At 41.5% G+C, this 20,347-nt stretch overlaps 1 protein-coding gene across 18 annotated transcripts in view; it reads right to left on the bottom strand.

The window, feature by feature from the left end:
* Window positions 1–20,347, bottom strand: part of adgrl3.1 (adhesion G protein-coupled receptor L3.1) — a 164,511-nt gene extending 144,164 nt beyond the window's left edge. For 11 of the 18 annotated variants that reach the window (XM_052084578.1, XM_052084584.1, XM_052084586.1 and 8 more), the window contains exon 1: window positions 19,703–20,346. The gene's annotated coding sequence lies outside the window, so the exon portion shown is untranslated. Of the gene's footprint in view, window positions 1–19,245; window positions 19,358–19,702 lie in introns of all 18 variants that reach the window. The other 7 variants (XM_052084581.1, XM_052084583.1, XM_052084585.1 and 4 more) reach the window with 2 other exon arrangements.

Below are 20,347 nucleotides of genomic sequence, written 5' to 3'. Positions count from 1 at the left end.
GCTCCAACACGCCCCGCGACCCTTGTGGGGATAAACAGATTAGAAAATGGATGGATGGATGTACAATATCCCTTCCCAACCTCACTGGAAATGAGGTTTGTACGTTTAATCTTTGAAAATGTTTGTTTGAAATGTTGAAATTTGCATAACATAATTTATTGCAATTCAATACTGACTATACACGCCCATTTTTTGACATGTGCACTAATCAGACTTGCTTCGGCAGTTCCTCAGTTCCTCAGTCATTACTTTTGTGTCAATCACCTTCTCAAACCAACATCATTCAACAGACCGGCGAGCCAATTAAGACACGTTTTCATTGATCGTTCAGAATGCAGGCGAAGACCGAGATTCAAATCACATTAAAATACTCATTATTCAGCGCATAAGCGTACTTCGACGTCCGACAGCATCAGAATCATTATGCCCCGTATAAGTACTGTATTTTGAGAGATAACAATGTGATACTCTGCCAGATCGATATTTTGTCCCGTTTCTCATGAAAATAATTTTAATGGACACAATGCAAATGCTGATCTCTCACCATTAACAGACTGGAGCACTCACATGAATATCCACCCAACATCACGGCCACGACCTCCACGGAGCGTTCCAGCGGGGCTGTGCAGTAATTGTGTCTATTAGGCAGTACAAGAGGCCATGAGCAATACCTTTATGGTTGAGTGGCCAGAGACTGCAACAAAGGATGCCTTCACTGTGCACTGTGTTTGTGCAAATGCACACGTATTCCGAAATATACATGTACTGCATGCGCCATGTGTGTGAGCATGAACTTGATGATGGATAAAGTGCCTGGAGCAACAGAAAGAAAAGGAGGAAGGCGTGACCTCCCCCCCCCCCCCCCAACCCTCACCGCCCGCCCATGCAGCATCTTAATTCGTGTCTGGCCTGTCTCAGAACATAGAATGCATTATTCACACTGAGCTGGTCAACAATGCTGGGATCAATGAATGACGAACGGAGGAACAGAGGTGGAAAGAAACTGATCTAAAGGCGTAGGTGTGAAAGAAACAGGTTGGTACAAGGCATGAAATGAGATTTTTCATTAGGCCTCGTTTGCATGATGGAGGGGTGGGGGAACTCAAATGACTAGATTAAAGCTGCAGCCATTGCAAAACTTCATGCATACATAAATTCTTGCTTGGTTCGCTCCCAAAAAGGAAACACGGTATTTGTTCAAATTTCAAAACAGAGAAGTCCAAATGCTTCCCACAGTTGCTCGGTTTCAAGACACAACTTTTTGTCTATGTCATCTACACGACCAACGCCCACTGCCAATGTAGTAGTTTGTTTTCTATCTGCGGCCATTACATGACAGATGGGTTTGTAGTCCATCTGTTTGCCACTGCACACTTGTAGTCAATACAGCCCAACTTTAAAAACAATTTATTTTTCCATAACCACAACCTTGCCCTAACCTTAACCTTCATGCACACTGACTGTAGAAAGAAAGATTAAAACTTACATTTCTCCAGGTTTTCTCAATAAATCTAAAGGTCAGTTTCTTTAATCAAACCAACCAACGTGAGGATGATACATCGTCTCAATTTTCCCATTGGTCCCATTTGCTTTCCCAAAGGTCAAATTCCTGCGGTCCAGAAAAAGTAAACAAGTCATAGGGTTGAACATTGTCTTCGATTACTGGCCAGACAGCAAGTGGGGGTTAAAAAAAAAAAAAAGAAAACATCTACAAATAGTCACTGTTTTTTTATTTACCAGAAGAAAAAGGGCACCGGGACCTTGGCTCAAGTGACACCGTTTAGGTTTTTCACTCTCAAGTGGCAACAATTTGGATACGGGTCATGGAAGCATGAAGAGACGAAAACACCTGGATCAAATCCATCCTTTCCACATGCATCTCAAATAATTGCAAAATACCAATTCTGCAGGTCTAAAACCTCACACAACCACCTGACAGCTCTTGACCATAAGTCAGGGCGACTTGGTCAAGAGCTGTCGGTAAGAATCGAAAGAACAAGATCACGGATTCAAATGTCTTAACTTGCGACTAAAAGTTGTATTGTTTTATTGTTTCTCTTGTAGACTACATATTTGAATCTCTGCTAAGAATGTTGATAAGTAAGAGTGAATCGACATGATGACAATGACAGTTTCACCCCGGACCATATTTTTTCTCAATTACCGGTATTTGCTATGCGTAAGATGGTTTGGAAAATCAATTAAAGGGGAAGTCAACCAAAGATCAAGCTACAGTTTCCATTTGTCGAGCATATAGGCTCTACTCAATTTTGAAATATTTTTACCGCTCACATTCCTGACTGAGTGGGCTTTTTTTCCCCCTTCACAGTAAAACAATATTTTTCTGTTACTGGTGCTGAAGTCCCATGTCACCCCCATTACTCACAAGCTGTGATTGGAGTAGGATGACTTTAAAGCACAAACGATACACTCATGTTACTGTTTAACGTACAACGGCCTTTGTACCATAATTATGTCTTCGACAACAGATTGGCGCGTGAGGCATCAAAAATGGTTGGGATGCCAATTACAGATTTATGCGGTGCATTCCTTAAATGGGTGTGGTCCCCTTTATTGTGAGGCCAAAACTTTCCCCCAAGACTTGAAGCGATCCGATACGCTAAGCATAAGCAATATGGACGAGACATGCGGCGATGTGGCCTAGCCAAGCGTAAAATTAAAGACGTGTCCGTGTGTCCCACATAAATATGTGAAAGTGAGAAAGAGCAGGGGAGGGAGGTCTGTGATTAAACTAAAATGACTTGATTTGTCCAGTGATTGTGAGTCAGTGAACTGTAATCAACTGCACTCAGCACCAATATAATGAGACTTTTCAGAGTATGCCCCCCCCCCCCACACACATACACACACACAATCAAATCAATCCGATCCTGGCAAAACTACACAGACAATGGTATTGCAACACACCTTTTAATGAATTGATGAATTTATCAGGGGTTTGGACAAATCTGAGTCGAACTTTTTGGACAATAAAATGCTTCCAAATTAGAATAGTGACAAGACATTATTAACAGTGAATAACATGTTCTCTGGATTCATAATGATTGGCGCACCATAAGCTGCCATGCCACGTCAGAGTTCGGGAGATCAACACTGACTGGATCATATGAGCAAAAAATATGTTTAGAGTTGTCTTTAATATCTGCTCATCTACAATTATAAATAGTAATAATTGCAACATTACAACACAATAAACATTGCAAATTGTAAGCACTCCATTGTTCAACATTCATTTAAGTTGCGAGCAGGACAATGAATTGGATGACGAGGATCATTTGAAAGCATTTTACTTTTCCAGCAACTGTACTCATATTGCAGGTCCAAAAAGGTTTCTCATAGGGGAGTTCCATTTGGAAGGTCTTGAGAGCTCTGACTTCAGTCGAATCAAATCACGTTGGGGTGAGAAAAAGCAATTGTACAAGGTTTACTTGATTGGCTACAGGGAAAATTAACAATCAATGTTTCAGAAGTCTCCCTGATGTTGGGACCTCCTGTCTCAATTGCGAGTCCCACGAGCCAATACGCATCCATGTACTTCCTTTGCTGTATACTACGCAAATGAAGATTGTTTTAAAAGATCAAATCTAATTTATTATTGGCTATTTCACGACACCTGCTCTGGTCCAGCTCCCTCTAGAGACAATGTGTGATGGATGCCGTGTCATCTATCATACATAATGCTGAGCAAAAAGCCAATCAGAAGACTCAGAGCGTGAACACTCTCCTGGATAAACATGCAGGCAATTTCTCACATGGTTAGAATGCACATGGTCCATGTGAGGCAGCGCTGCAGGGCTGCAGGCCACAGCGGTGCTCATCCGTCTTGGTCTGACACGATCAGACTTCTTTACGAAAAAACACTGGATGGAGTAAATGATTATATTACACAAGGCAGAAGATACGTCAGAGGCAACGTGACCAGCGCTGGTATCTCCCATGTAAAGGGCCATGCTTGATTTTTATCTAAAATGACCGTCCTGTCCTCAGCTGAGACGAGACCGCTGTGCTTCTTTTAAAGTCACCTGCTGCTAAGTGTGCTAAAAGTAAGCACGCTGATTTAAGCACATATCTCTGCAGTTATTCACCAGCTCGTCAAAGGGGATTCAACCTTCGGCCCAACGAGTTTCTATATTTACACTTCAAGTAGGGGAGCTTGAGGGGCACAAACAAAACAATACAAAAGATTGTCAAAGCATCGATCATGACTGCATCTGATAATATCTTTGTTCCATCGAGCATGACAGCCTGGCCCTCATTCTTATCTTCGCCCAATCAGAGCACACCATCAAGTAAGCTTCAGATCAATACTCCCTGGCACGTGTTCTTCCTCTCAAAAGGCATGGAATGAAAACACCACCATGTAAATTTCCATCTTAGCTGTGCCACCATCCACGAGCAAAAAAAGGCCATTTATTGCTCTTTTCTAAAATGTACTTTTAAATGACGTCAATTTAAGTTTGATTTTGCATCAGAGTTTAACTCTAAAAAGAACCAGATGTGTCAGAGAGCGCAGAAGATGAATGTAATGCAGTTAGAATAAAAGCCCAGTAAGCAGGAAATTTAAGAGGAGCCTGGGGATGATGATATTACATCAGGCTCTGATTGTGGACGATTTGCTGAAGAAGGAAAAGACACGGAAAATATCAGAGGATGCATTTGGGTGGATACACAAGAGGCATGCGAACCACTAAGAATGGCTTTGCGGAAGTTTGTAATCAAGGTAGCATAACTTTGCGTCAAATGGAACTGCAGCAGCATGATCGTGCTGGGTATCAAACTAGATACAAAATTAGTTCACTGATTATGTGTGATGGTCAAACCAAAACAGCCTAAAGTATTACATATACAGTACTGCATATACAGTATATATATATATATTACATGGATGACATAAAGCTGTATGCTAAGAGCGAAAGGGACATAGATTCCCTGATCCACACAACCAGGATCTACAGCAGCGACATCGGGATCTCATTCGGGCTTGAGAAATGTAGTCGGATGGTGACTCAGAGAGGAAAAGGTAGGTATGTTTGTTGAAGAATAATGAGACACCGGACACCAGTGTTCATTATGTGCCGCTGTATTCAAAACTGCCCGCCGTACAAAAAAGCGCACGCACTTCTCCCATGCTGCTGGGGCAAACCATTCTGAAAGGGGGAGGGCGGGTCACTCCCCCTAATACAGTCAGGCTATGTTGATTGTGTTGGTCCTTCTTGTGCGGAAGTCTCTGTACAGTTTTTGTGTAGACCTCATTTCGAATGACAACACTGGAGACGTTTTATTTTTGCTAGGTCGCTACCACTGTCAGACAAACACAGAGAAGCTCCACCCGCTCTTTTTACATGGACGCAGAACACTGTAACCTTCCACACAAAATAGTTCCAAACAAGTAACAATCGTGTCAGTGGCATACATCTTATACCTGTATGATACAGAGAGAGAGAAAAACAGATAACTTTGGTCTTGTCAGTGGAGCAATCGGGCAACTTTATAAAAGTACCATTCATACCTTTCGTACCTTCCATTCATAAACTCTTTAAGTATCCGTTTTCGGTGTCTCATGCTGCCGTGGCTGGCAAAACAGACATGGGCGTGGACTTCTGCAGTGCGCTTGTTGTTTTGTTCCGGTGTATTTATAGAGCAACGTAACATCCACTTGTGACGTGAGCCGCGTTAATCTCGCGAGAAAAATTTTAATCCCTTTAAAATTCATTTAAATTAATGCCAATAAAAACGAGCTAAACTGACAGCTCTAATATATGTAAAAAAAAAAAATCCTCATCTCACCCCTCGGGTGGTGTCCGTCCCTCATTCAGCTCGGGTCCTCTACCAGAGGCCAGGAAGCTTGAGGGTTCTGCGCAGTATCCTTGCTGTTCCCAGCACTGCACATTTCTGGACTGAGATGTCCGATGTTGTTCCCGGGATCTGTTGCAACCACTCATCTAGTTTGGGGGTCACTCCCCCGAGTGCTCCGACCACCACAGGCACGACTGTCACCTTTACCTTCCAGGCTCTCTCCAGCTCCTCTCTGAGCCCTTGGTATTTCTCGAGTTTCTCATGTTCCTACTTCCTGATGTTTCCATCACTTGGGACCGCTACATCCACTACAACGGCTTTCCTCTGCCCTTTATCTATGATCACGATATCTGGTTGGTTCGCCATTACAATCTTGTCAGTCTGGATCTGGAAGTCCCACAGGATCTTCGCTCTGTCATTCTCCACCACCTTCGGAGGTGTTTCCCATTTTGACCTTGGGGTTTCCAGTCCATACTCCGCACAGATGTTTCGGTAGACTATGCCAGCCACCTGGTTATGGCGTTCCATGTAGGCTTTCCCTGCCAGCATCTTACACCCTGCAGTTATGTGTTGGATCGTCTCAGGTGCCTCTTTGCACAACCTACACCTTGGGTCTTGTCTGGTGTGGTATATCTGGGCCTCGATGGCTCTGGTGCTCAAGGCCTGCTCCTGAGCAGCCAGGATGAGTGCCTCTGTGCTGTCCTTCAGGCCAGCCCTCTCTAGCCACTGATAGGACTTCTTGAGATCAGCCACTTCAGTTATGGTCCGGTGGTACATCCCGTGTAGGGGCTTGTCCTCCCATGATGGTCCCTCTTCCAGCGTCTCATCTTCTGTTCCCCATTGTCTGAGACATTCTCTGAGTACGTCATCCGTTGGAGCCTTCTCCTTGATGTATTCATGGAGCTTGGATGTTTCATCCTGGACAGTGGCTCTCACACTCACTAGTCCCCGGCCTCCATCCTTTCGGCTTGCGTACAGTCTCAGGGTGCTGGATTTGGGATGGAACCCTCCATGCATGGTTAGGAGCTTTCGAGTCTTAACATCCGTGGTCTGAATCTCTTCCTTTGGCCACCTTATTATTCCTGCAGGGTATCTGATCACTGGCAGGGCATAGCTGTTTATTGCCCGGGTCTTATTCTTGCCATTGAGCTGGCTTCTTAGGACTTGCCTCACTCGCTGGAGGTATTTGGCCGTAGCCGCTTTCCTTGTTGCCAGTTCGAGGTTGCCATTGGCTTGTGGTATACCAAGGTACTTGTAGCTGTCCTCAATGTCTGCTATTGTTCCTTCAGGGAGTGAGACCCCTTCAGTGCGGACTACCTTTCCTCTCTTAGTCACCATCCGACTACATTTCTCAAGCCCGAATGACATCCCGATGTCGCTGCTGTAGATCCTGGTTGTGTGGATCAGGGAATCTATGTCCCTTTCGCTCTTAGCATACAGCTTTATGTCATCCATGTAGAGGAGGTGACTGATTGTAGCTCCATTTCTGAGGCGGTATCCATAGCCTGTCTTGGTGATTACTTGGCTTAGGGGGTTCAGTCCTATGCAGAACAGCAGTGGGGATAGTGCATCACCTTGGTATATGCCACATTTGATGGACACTTGGGTAAGTGGCTTGCCATTGGCTTCAAGTGTGGTTTTCCACATCCTCATCGAGTTCGCAACGAAGGCTCTTAGGGTCCTGTTCACCTTATACAACTCCAAGCATTCAGTGATCCATGTATGTGGTATCGAGTCATAGGCTTTCCTGTAATCAATCCAAGCTGTGCACAGGTTGGTACGTCGGGACCTGCAGTCTTGTGCGACTGTTCTGTCAACCAGGAGCTGATGTTTGGCTCCTCTGGTATCTCTACCAATGCCCTTCTGTGCTTCGTTCATGTATTGATCCATGTGTCCACTTATCTTAGCCGCAATGATGCCTGACATGAGCTTCCATGTTGTGGAGAGACAGGTTATTGGCCGATAGTTGGATGGGGCTGCACCCTTTGAGGGATCCTTCATGATCAGGATGGTTCGCCCTTCGGTTAGCCATTCTGGGTGAGTCCCATCCCTCAGCAGCTGGTTCATTTGTACTGCTAGGCGCTCATGGAGTGCTGTGAGTTTCTTTAGCCAGTAGGTGTGGACCATGTCCGGGCCTGGTGCTGTCCAGTTCTTCATATCTGAGACTCTTTCCTGTATGTCTGCCACTGTTATGGTAACCGGGTTCTGTTCAGGGAGGTTGCTGTGCTCCTCTCTCAGGGTCACCAGCCATTGTGCACTGCTGTTATGTGCAACCTCCTTCTCCCATATGCCTTTCCAGTACCTTTCAGTTTCCAACATATATATATATATATATATATATATATATATATATATATATATATATATATATATATTATATATATATATATATATATATATATATATATATATATATATATATATATATATATATATATATACATACATATATACACACACACACGTATGAAAATATTTTACACTCACACATCACAATATCACTTAATCGATATTTTGCTGCACCCACAAAGACATGATCCAAGCCCATGCAAAAAGCATTCAACATCCATTGTCTGAAGTCTCACGACATTGTCTGTATTTACAGCATTTCCAAACAATGCCGAACTTTCTGACTCCTGTTTCCTCCATTGACAAGAGACCGTTTTGTAACACGGGACCAAGAGATTTATGCCCACAGCCCTGCCGTGGCCTCATTGTTCATTGCCCCATAATTCAAATCTGCTCTGCTGTGTTGCATCACATTGTGGATGACTCATTTCCAAGCTAAACAAGGGGGGCCTCCGAAGCATGCGAATGGCAAAAGGCCGAGCGACGCAGCTCGGAATTTCCCCCATTAATACTGTGGTGATGGACCAAAGTCACGAAAAGCACACTTACACACACACACAAATACACACAGGATCCAGTTTAAATTGACTCAACTGGGAAGAGGGGAGCCGGGCCTAAGTGCTATTGTAAATGCACTGCAGAGTCAAAAATAATCGTCAGACCTTTTGAGTTTGCCTCTACCAATCACTCCGGTCTTATTCATTCATTCTGGATCTAATAGCACTGAGTGTGTGTGTGTGTGTGTGTGTGTGTGTGTGTGTGTGTGCGTGTGTGTGTGTGCGCGTGTGTGTGTGTGTGTGTGTGTGCGTGCGTGCGTGTGTGTGTGTGATTATGTGTCTCACTATGTGCACAGCTGCTAGCCATGACTCTAGCATGTTGTTGTTTAGAGTGACGGCACTTGACATACGCCACATGGATCTGTATATGGAGTCTCCGTGTGGAAGGAAAGGCATGCGTGTGAATGAATGTTTACAATGAAAGAGAGTAAAATGAAAGGCATACAGAAGAAGAGGAGATTGAAAAGGGCATTTTGGGTAAAAGATGGATAGATTACTGATGAGTGAATGAAATGGTTTCCATGAACAGGCTTTGTTTATTGCAGAAATTTTTTTTAAAGTTTTTTAAATGCTGTTTTGGGGTCAGTATAATAACTTCAGAATCATCATACTGAATAAACCAGTATTATCATGAACAATAAATGCAAAATGATTTCTCCCTTATTCAAATTTAATATAATTTAACAATTTAAAAATCATCAAGACTGCATATAACCCATTTTCCTCGATTGCCCCCTATAACCATTGTATAAAATAACCATCCCCACAATACACAGCACCTTTTTTAAAGACACAATGAAAATTTGTTGACTTAACTTTAAAGGGTATTCACTTTTATAAGAGGAAAAGACAGACATGAAATCATTTCAGGGCCTGCTAAGTTCATTGACCAAAACAAAGTGGGCTTGTGAATCACTTTCACCTAAATTAATTAAGACTGATGTTATGTGATGTCATCAGCCCCCCCCACCCCCGCCCCCAAATGACCACCTTGACAATTCAAAATACATTATTTGTATTAGAAATTACGGATACCCATTAAATCGGCTGAAACTTTAAGTGACATTTAAAGGCCCACACACACCTGCAAATTAATTTAAGTCGGCAATTAATCAAAAGTTAATTGTGATTTCAATTTTGGATTCTGACAATCATAAACATCATAAACTAAGAAAAACGATGAATGTGCTGTACCGTGCAGTTTGCACATTCCTACATTTTGCATGACATACAGTACTTGGTTTTAGAAACATTGCCAGTGCTAATGCTAACAGTCAAGATAAAATCCCATTGATAAGCTAATAGGAAATTAGCATCGAGTTCCGGGAGTGGCATTCGTTCAAATAGTAATTAGTCTCACGCAAACGCTGTATGAAAATATACAGATAGGAAATATAACAAAACTTCAAGGCATATATAGTCTTTGTAATCTGTGAAAGACTGATGAAAGTAATAAAGCTCAATCAAACCTTCTTCTACTCATGTTAGCGTGTACTTCATGCACGCCATGCACCACATTGCTCCGAAGAGGCCAAGGCACACACGCACAGTAGGAACAGCTGGTACTTGTTTATTTATTTATTATTGCTATTATGATAGGATTCTTATTTTTCCTTCAAATTCTGTTTGTTCCTTCAGGTATTATTTAACATTGAGTTTTGATAGTTGAAGAAACGAAACGTTTTAAAAATCAATGAATTATTGTGTTCATTAATTGTGATTTCAATAACGATCTTTTGTTATTGAAATCACAATTAATAAAAACTAATACGGAATTATAATAATAATCTTAATAATTATTTTTCCAGAATTGCCCAATACTACTGTGAATTTTCTTGTTCATCCAGGTCGTTGTGTTTGCCGGTCATTGCATTCTCAGGTCATTTAATCGATCTCAAGTGGACTGTTCAGGTTGTCTTCGAAAGACCATTCACCTACAATCCGAACACGGTTCATGGGTTCATGTGCATAGACTCGATAGGACAGCGCAAGCCTGAGTGATGGTGCTTGCACACCCCAACTGTGCATGTGCTCTTTTGGCCTCTGACAGTTGTTTGGACGGAGTAGAAAAGATACAGATGATCCCAAATTTTTGCCTGCAACACAAACAGTCCATAGCACATTCACTGTCAAAGCATTAACTTTGAATTAGAAACAAATGAAATACAAAATCAAGTAAGACAGTTTAATAACTTCCTGTAATGGTGGAAATATGTATTTTGTTTTTCAAATCCTGCTTTATCTATCTATTTTGTGTGTATTTGATAACATAATTATTCCACATAATAAGTAGATTGAAATCAGTATTCGTTGGTCAAATATAGCCTTTTGTTTGTCCACCAAAACATAAATACCGTACTTCCAGACGATTGGGCAATGCATCTCCGCAGATGCTGTTTAACAATGTGATTACAGTTTCCTGTTGAACAATACAACCATTGAGCTGGATTACGACATGTATCACAAGCGGTGATACACACACACACACACACACACACACACACACACACACACACACACACACACACACACGTACTTGTATAGACACAACTCCACTTCGGAGACAGCAAGAACCTGGGCATCACTTTACACTGTCTCCAAACGACCCAAAAGATGGAGCATTTTTCCAGGCTTCCCAACAGTTGTACACTTTATGCTGACTAAGATATCTTTCACTTCGGGGTCGGTCTTGTCAAGGCCACCGGTGCAGTCAGTCAGTCAGTCAGTCAGTCAGAGTCCTGAGATTATAAAGCCGGCTACCGAGTTCTGTTGCCCCCCCCTTTAGCCTGGCAGACGTCTAATCAGGTTGCAAAGTAGCGGCGTTGTGCTCTCATGCGGAGTGAACCTCGAAAGGGGTTGAATTATAGACGTGGCCAGTTTCACTAGTGCGGAGAGAAATGAGTTGTCCGAGGTGGAAAATGCAAGGAGCCGCAGTAGTTCTTTGAGGGGTAATGGATGCTCGAAGGAAGGATGTGTTAACACATGACCGAGTGCTTTGGCTGGGTGAAGAAGACCGTCGAGGATCTGGCCTCATTAATTCAATACAACATAGAGATGTCGTTCAGCACTTGAAAAGGGGGCTTTTGAATGAGGTTAAAGTGGGGTTCAGACTGTGAATGTGGACCATCGTCACATTAGGAAGTAAGGCTTTGAAATCCAGCCTTCTTTCTTCTCACCGGCACTTATTATAATCACAGCGAGAAGTTGGCGTTTCGCGGCTTAAGCCGAGGGTGACCTTTTATTTATGTAGAAAGGATTGTTGTCTCAGTGAGCGAAAATCAACCTTCTCCTTGTTTGCCTCTGGGGCTCAAACATTTATCTCGAATTGCATAAATTAGCCGAATAAAGCACCAGTCATGGAAGTGCACATTCTTTCAGAGATTCTTGATAAAGGTGATTTGGTGGAAATCAGCCCCTGGGATCTTTGTCAACGCATTGGACAGGTCCTGCAACCCTTGACTAACAAAAATAAAGCTTGACAAACATTGAGATAGGACTCTTTATCGTCTCATTGATTTATTTGATCTTTTCAAGCACACAACAATCGCACTGTGGTTTTTTGCAACTGACATTCAAAGCAGCCAATTTTGTGTGTTTAGCCTTTTTTTTTAACTTAGTGAGTAGAATGAGAACAATTTGCCCTTGTCCCAAAATCACTTATTACAAAAACGGTTAGCCTTTTTTCTGAATACAAATGCAGGACTCTTATACACAATACAGTCCAACCTCTGAGATTGAACATAAGCCATTTCCTGACGCTGATTGTCCGGACTTTCCCCTGGGAAAAAAACGGTAATTGAATACTCCATTCCCCGGGCAAACTTTTATTCTCGATTAAACCTTCGATAACAACACAGGCAATGTTTTGCGTTACAGTTCAACTGCTGCGAAAGTGTAAAACTAAGTTAACCACTAGATCAGTGAAAGTGCAGATCCTTTCAGAGCTCTTCGATAAGTGATTTTGTGGAAATCACCTCCAAGGTTCTTTGTCATCACGTTGGACTCAGCATCTCGAGTAACCCTTGAATAATAAAAACAAAACTCAGCAGTAGCACGGAGATTCGGTTCTTTAATTTCTTATTGATTTGTTTATTGTTTTTCAGAACATAAAACTCACATTCCGCTTTTTTCATCTGCCATTCATAACAGGTTGTGTGTGTTAAGTATTTTTTAATTTACTTTTTTTTTTGGCCAAGTGAGTTTTAACAGGAATACTATGCCCTCACTGCAAAACAATAGCCTTTTTGTATGACTCAGAGTGCAGAGGAATGTTTCTGAACAAACACGACCCATTAATATCATGAATGTAAAAATAACAGAACCATTTTTAAAAAATGAATGCTAATAAGCTGTTGTGAACGTTAACATTTTGTGTCACTGCGTAACTGTCTACCCCAAATAGAGTATGTATATTATATTAAAAATCTGTTTTGAAAATCAGTTTAGCAATTTTTTTCTCAGAGTAAGATAAAATAGTTTTGAATGTAATACATGATTAACAATTGGCTACCTCTTGCAAGATAGCTTCATTGACTTTTGATGTCTGATTTGAGACCTCTTCATCATCAGCACTACCTAGTTTATTACAGGCTATTCATGTATAATGCGCCCCATAACATTCTGCCATTGGCTGACTTTCAGTTTCCGCTTTTGTCACATCCAATTTGTGTCACGTCCAGTATTGTATCTATAGGCAGACTCAAAAGCTTGCCAGGCGATTTAAATCTACATGCAACCCTTCCAGTCTGCATGTTACTGGTTCAGAATGACATTATGATCACGCAGCAGCATCGAGCGCATCCTAAATTCTGGACTCTGTCATGTGACGACAATGTGGAGCAAAGAAAAAAAGCAGAAGGAGAAGTGCAAAATGGAGCGTGACAAACTGCACTGCAGCAACTCTCTGACTTGATTCAAAGTTAATTTTGAGTTGTCGTTCTTTGACGCACTCTCGTAGTACGTTGAGGTCAAGAGCTGTCACCAAATTATTCTGGTCCAGGCTCAGGCCCCACCCAAAACTTTTTACAGTTCCTGCGGTGAGAAAACATATGGAGGATGCAGGTCGCCCTAAATATGCTTGACAATATCTTGCGCTTGCTTCATGCTTCTTTATATCGAGTGAGTGTATACTCCACTATTCTGTCTCTTAATCCAACTCAACACATCAAACCCCCACCAAGATTCGAACCCAAAACCTCTCTACTGTGAAGCAGGTATGTACTGCCTTCATTAGTTACAATGAAGAACATATTTTAAAATTATTTTTTTATCTTTTGAATTGGATTGCATTTCTTATTTGATACAGGTGTGTTTAAGGTCACTTCAAAATAAACTGAGAAAGGGTAAGCAGCCATGGAATGTTGTAAGTTTTTATTTTGCTTGTTTTTATAGAATCATTGGAAATATATCATATCATATCATATCATATATATGTCATGATTCGGTTTAGGGACCAACAGGTGGCACTGTAGGGCTCGCCCGGCAGCTACACACCTGTTGGTCATTTGGTAATTAGTTGGATAAAAGGACTGCTGCCCAAACACTCGGTGTCGGGTCATTGTTGCTATTGCGACTGTCATGCTTTGTTGGTTGCTGTCACTTCTTACTACTTTCATGTTTGATTCAGTCATGTTTAGTTCATTGTTATGTTTTAGCTTCAGTCCTGTTTTGGTCATGTTTTTGTTATTGAGAGTTTTTAGTTTCTGCCATGGTTTTTGTCTGTTACTTTGGACTTTGTTTAGGATTTAGTTTTCTTGTTTTAAATACAACTCTTCAAATACACCCTGCTCCTCTCTCCTGCCTGCTTTTTTGGGGTCCACCACCACCATGCAGCGTGACAATATATATATATATATATATATATATATATATATATATATATATATATATATATATATATATATATATATTAGAGCTGTCAGTTTAGCGCGTTTTTATTGGCATTAATTTAAATGAATTTTAACGGGATTACATTTTTTTCTCGAGATTAACGCGGCACACGTCACAAGTGTTACGTTGCTCTATAAATACACCAGAACAAAACAACAAGCGCGCTGCAGAAGTCCACGCCCATGTCTGTTTTGCCAGCCACGGCAGCACAGACACCTAAAACGGATACTTAAAGAGTTTATGAATGGAAAGTTTACTTTTAAAAAGTTGCCCGATAGCTCCACTGACAAGACCAAAGTTATGTGTTCTTCTCTCTCTGTGTATCATACAGGTATACGATGTATGCCACTGACACGATTGTTACTTGTTTGGAACTATTTTGTGGAAGGTTACAGTGTTCTGCGTCCATATAAATAGAGCGGGTGGAGCTTCTCTGTGTTTGTCTGACAGTGGTAGCGACCTAGCGAAAATAAAACGTCTCCAGTGTTGTCATCGAACCAAGTGTAGTCATTCGAAATGTGGTCTACACAAAAACTGTAGGGAGACTTCCGCACAAGAAGGACCAACACAATCAACATAGCCTGACTGTGTTAGGGGGAGTGACCCCCCTTCCCCTTTCAGAATGGTTTGCCCCAGCAGCACGGGGGTAGTGCGTGCGCTTTTTTGTACGGCGGGCAGTTTTGAATACAGCGGCACATAATGAACACTGGTGTCCGGTGTCTCGTTATTCTTCAACAAACATACAGAAACAGACTGCTGTGTTCGCAGTAAACTTGAGAAAAACGAAGTATACAACCATGGTTTACATCTACTATAGGCTGAGTACTAGTTTACCTTAGATGTGCACTTTATAATGTTATATTGCTCTGTTTTGATTTGATAAAAAAAGCTGTTAAAGCAGCTGTTGTGTGACAAAATATTGTTTTCACTGTTGTTGATGGACAGTAATATTATGTGAGAGATTATGTGTGAATAACTGCTCCAAGTGAAAAATGTTCATGTAAAATTGAAAATCGAAATTGTTACTTCAGTAAATATTTTCATTTGGCACATAGAAAACTGATTCATGATTCCATGTTGATGAGAGCATTAAAATGGGGGAAATATAGGACAAAAAATGTAAAAGGAAATTCAGAAACGATAAAAAATGTGTGAGTAATCACGATTAATTTTTTAGTCCATTTGAGTTAATTATGACAGTTGCATTTTTAATTAAGTTAAATATTTTAATCGTTTGACAGCTCTAATATATATATACACAGTATGTATATACAGATAGATAGATAGATTGAAACAACAACAGAAAAATGAATATGGGATTGTATCAAACAACAATGTTGATAAAACTGTACCTCAGATGCCAAGTTCAAAATTGTACTGCTGCACATCTGGAGAAAGCAACTTTCCCACCATACACTGACAGTAAAAAAAACAACAAAAGTGAACTTGAATTCTTACTTTGCAATTTAGAATGTTAATTTACATTTACAGAGGGTATTTATTTTCCTCTGTATTTTCATGTATGTATTTAATTGTGTCTAAGTTCAGGTTATACTGTGGTTATTTTTCACTTGAAAAATAGATTGTTTTGATTGAATTTACTGAAGTTATGTTTCATTATTTCCCATTTATGTTTTATTTCTTTTATTTAAGTCTTTTCGAACAATCCTTATTACAAAATAATAAAAGTATACTCAAGGTCTCATAGCACAAATGAAACATTGGATCGTGGCATACAGTACCTAATACACTGCATCACTTAGTTAAATTTCTGAATACATGTCACACGGGCACGTCACAAGGCGGTTTCCAAATACCTACTTCACAGTGACCAAATTCACATCATCTGCAGGTGCAGATCTTCTCACAGTGCCTTATTATTAACATTTTATGTGTGTCTCCTGTGCTGAATTTAAAGGGACTGAAAGGAGCCTCTTCCACTGGCTGGGATTCAAGTTGGCTGTGTTCACTCCCACAATGGTGCAAACACCCATTTTTAACTGCTCGCATCTATGAAAATACCTAAACAAACAAAACTGTCCATGTGCATCCGTTCGACGGCGCTTTGCGCCTGAGTTGCACTGGGCACGTAAACAGGAGTCTTCACGTTTACAATTGATAAAAATCGACACTGCGCACTAGGAATATGATGATGATGCTCTACACAAAACTTATCAATATTGTCCTGTTACCATACTGATGCCCTGATAATGTCAATTGACTAGAAGCTGATCTCATCTCAAATGATCACTGATTACTTTGTAAACATAGCTCCATGCCTCTGCGTGCTTCTCTGTCAATTAAGTCTGGTTAAAACATAGTCATCAGCATTAGCTAAAAAAGAGCTGAATTCACGCCTACACGTTGTGTATGTATGTATGTATGCATAAGCGATAAGCGTATCTTCATGCAAAGGATTACCTTTGGGTTAAATGCGACCACAAGAACATATGACGATGAATCTCTTAATCAAATCACATGGTGCTTCCATCACGGGATTTAATATTGTTGTATCCCTCACCACATTCCTAACCAAATATTGTGTCGCATTAACAGCTCTGAAACAAACAAAGCCATTAGCCAATGAAGTGGAACGCTCTGAATGTGCACAACCATCATAATTTGCCGTTTCCCCCCCGACAAGCAGCTCCGTCTGCATTATGAAACACAACAAGTGAAATGGATTAGTGACCCAATTAAAGAAGGATGTTAAAACCAACAGGAAGAAGGAGCAATTCTTGATTACTGTACCTTTCTTGTGTGCCTTTTCAGTGCATTGTCCACTTGTTTTACAGCGAGTGCTTCACATACAGCACATCGCAAATGCGACCATCGCTCTTGCGGCCCATGACCAAAGAGGTGCGCTGACACACCTTCATGGTGTGATAGGGCACAGACACTTGCCAAGCCACGATAAGCAGAACTCTTTCAGCAAAATAGGACATTTGCAATCATAAGGTCCAAACCAGTAACTGAATCAGTTTCGAAAAGGATGGTGAGTACAATATCCTCTCTCTTATGTGTTTTGCCCAATTGTTGTTAGGGTGTTTTTTTTTTTATAATTACGAAACTTCATCAAATAACCATAGATAGAATAATCGATTCTAAAACGATTCCATTGTGAAAGCCCTCATTTTAGGGATAGAAGCATTGCGCAGTAATTCTTAGAAAACAGACAAATGAAAGAAAGACTTTATGGGACCGGTCCACACACGAGGGATAGCCATGATAATTGATGAATTCATGAATTGACCATGTGTCAGTTGCGCGAAAAGTATTGTTGTTGAATTATGACTTGGATCAATTGAGGCAAAATGGAGTAGAGATGCGCTCTATATTCAGTCTGAGCAGGTTTAGTTGTCGAGAAATGCTACAAGCAGTATCACTCTGCTCCATATGACGCTGGCATGGAAACAGGAATTCAATTAAGTTTAATGGAACAACGTTGAAAGTATTGTGTCCCCTTTCTCCCATCCCAGCTGATAACACTTGATTTTGAAGGGTTTTGATATGTTTTGGTTTGAACACTTCTTTGATTAAAGCTCATACAGTACAGTGTGATTTGACATGATTTGAACTCTTCTCGAGGTGTTTGAATTTTGCACGGAAAGCACCGCAAGTGTGTTTTAGTAGAAATCGGACAAAAGAAGGCAATGCACAGTGGAATATCTGACTGATGGCCATTCTCTGAATTTATAAAAATGAAAGCAGCCCCGAACTGCACATTGAAATCTTGGGAAAATTTAGGAAGCTGACATGCAAAATAGTGCACTGGAATTCAGGAATTACGGACAACTGAATGCAATGCATGGTGAGATCACTTTGACTTTCGCAGATGTGCTGACAACAGATGTTTTAGTGATATTTATGTCATCCACAAACATAATGAAGTCCTCAGAGACGGACGCTTCAACAGATGCTGCCAAAATGGCATTCAAGCAAATCTACATTGTTACAAAAAAGACACTAAAGCTGCAGCATCTAAATCCAAAAAGGAATCCACAGCAGCCCGCACTGATCACCCCCCCCCCACCACACACACACACCCAGCATTGCCCACCTGACACTTGTATTCCTTCTAAACTGTTGCAATGACAGATGAGTTAAGAAATTGTCTTTGCACTTGAATCCATGTCGCCTTTGTAACCGCTCGTAAAGAATTTGCACACAAAAGTCCAAGCTGAGAGTCATTTGGATGCTGAGTGCGAATCGCCAGTGACTCACATGGGTCAGTGCAAAAAAAAAAAAAAAAAAATCACACTCAAGCACACACTGAGGACAATTTTCCATTGAGGGTCATACAAGGGTGTTCTCTTGCTTTATCCACATTTTCTGACAGGAAGTGCTCCTGATAACGCATCAACAATGAGGCATATGAACGTGTGTTTCGGGCTGATAATAAAGAGCGCCTAAACAGGAAAACACAGTGGCACCTTTAGCACTTTTCATCAAGGTCATTTACGACCCAGGGCGCCTCAATAAATAAGAGCAATAGCTTTCACTCATGAATCTGCATGATTGACATATCCCTATGTACGCTGGCCTGCTGCTTGCTGCTTTGATTGCAGAGTAACTGCATTGATTTGGGATCTTAAGACTTGCGTACACACCAAAAAAACAAAAAAAAACTTACAGTATTGCATTCCAGTTTAGCAAAATGACAGCAGGCTAACATTGGAGAAATGCTGAGAAGATGAAGACTGCCTGTCATCCATCACAGCACAGAGCAGTGCATATGCACCTTGCTGTGAGACAGACACATGCGGAACAGAATAACAATGTGCTGGTTTCATCCTCCACCGGAAAACAATACTGTAAATTTGATTACATTGCTTAGTTTTTTTAGCATGGTGGTATCATCATCACGCCCATGCAGCCACACAAGCTATTGGATGTGTACGCCATATCAATCCTTTACATTACATTACACTCGATACCCCCCCCCCCCAATCCAATGGGACCGGTCAAGTGTTGCCTTACAGGCCACATTCCCATGAGCAAGTCAGGGTTGCCATGCCATTAGCACGGAGAGCCGCACACAGGTTGATAATGAACAGCCGCATATTGAAAGGAAGAAATGAGAAGCTTACCGTCTCACCAGTAAGAGCACATTCATATACATCCAGTGCACACTAGAAGCAAAATTAAGCCCTGTCTTCTCCAGTCCTTGGATGCAAATGGGTAAGAAATGACTGCGCTTTAGTCTGGAGTCTTTTGTATTAAAATAAGAATAATATTTCAAAGAAAACGTTTGGGTTGTTCTTTTTTTATTTTTTTGCAAAGCAGCGGTAAGGTAGCGTGCTTGGTATCCCACGGCACGCGAGAGGATAGACCGATGGAAGTCCGCTGGAGTGTGCAGGAGAAGGAGGATAGAGGCGTATTTCTTTCCGCCTGTCTCCTCCCGTCCTTCCTCCCTCCTCTCTCTCTCTCTCCCTCTCTCTCTCTCTCTCTCTCCTGTATCCCTCGTTATCTTCGTCAGACGCCTTTATCGCCTTCACTGACTTTTCTCCATCAGCGCCAAAAGAGCGCGCTCAACTCACTTTGCGGAGAGTCAGCGATGACAAACCAGTTTTGTTTTTGTTTTTTTTTTTCGGAGTAGCCAAGTGGACGCTTGGTGGATGAGAGCGCCTAGCCAGGCGACATGAGGCTTGTGTGGCAAAGCGGGCGGGGGTGAGCTCCAGGATGGATGGGTGGCTTGTTTTAGGAAGGGTGGGGAGGTGCTGATGATTTCTGCC

This window comes from Hippocampus zosterae, chromosome 13 (assembly GCF_025434085.1).
Source record: "Hippocampus zosterae strain Florida chromosome 13, ASM2543408v3, whole genome shotgun sequence".
Taxonomy (NCBI): Eukaryota; Metazoa; Chordata; class Actinopteri; order Syngnathiformes; family Syngnathidae; genus Hippocampus; species Hippocampus zosterae.
The sequence above is the reverse complement of the archived record's forward strand: the minus strand, read 5'-3'. Positions and strand labels throughout refer to the sequence as shown.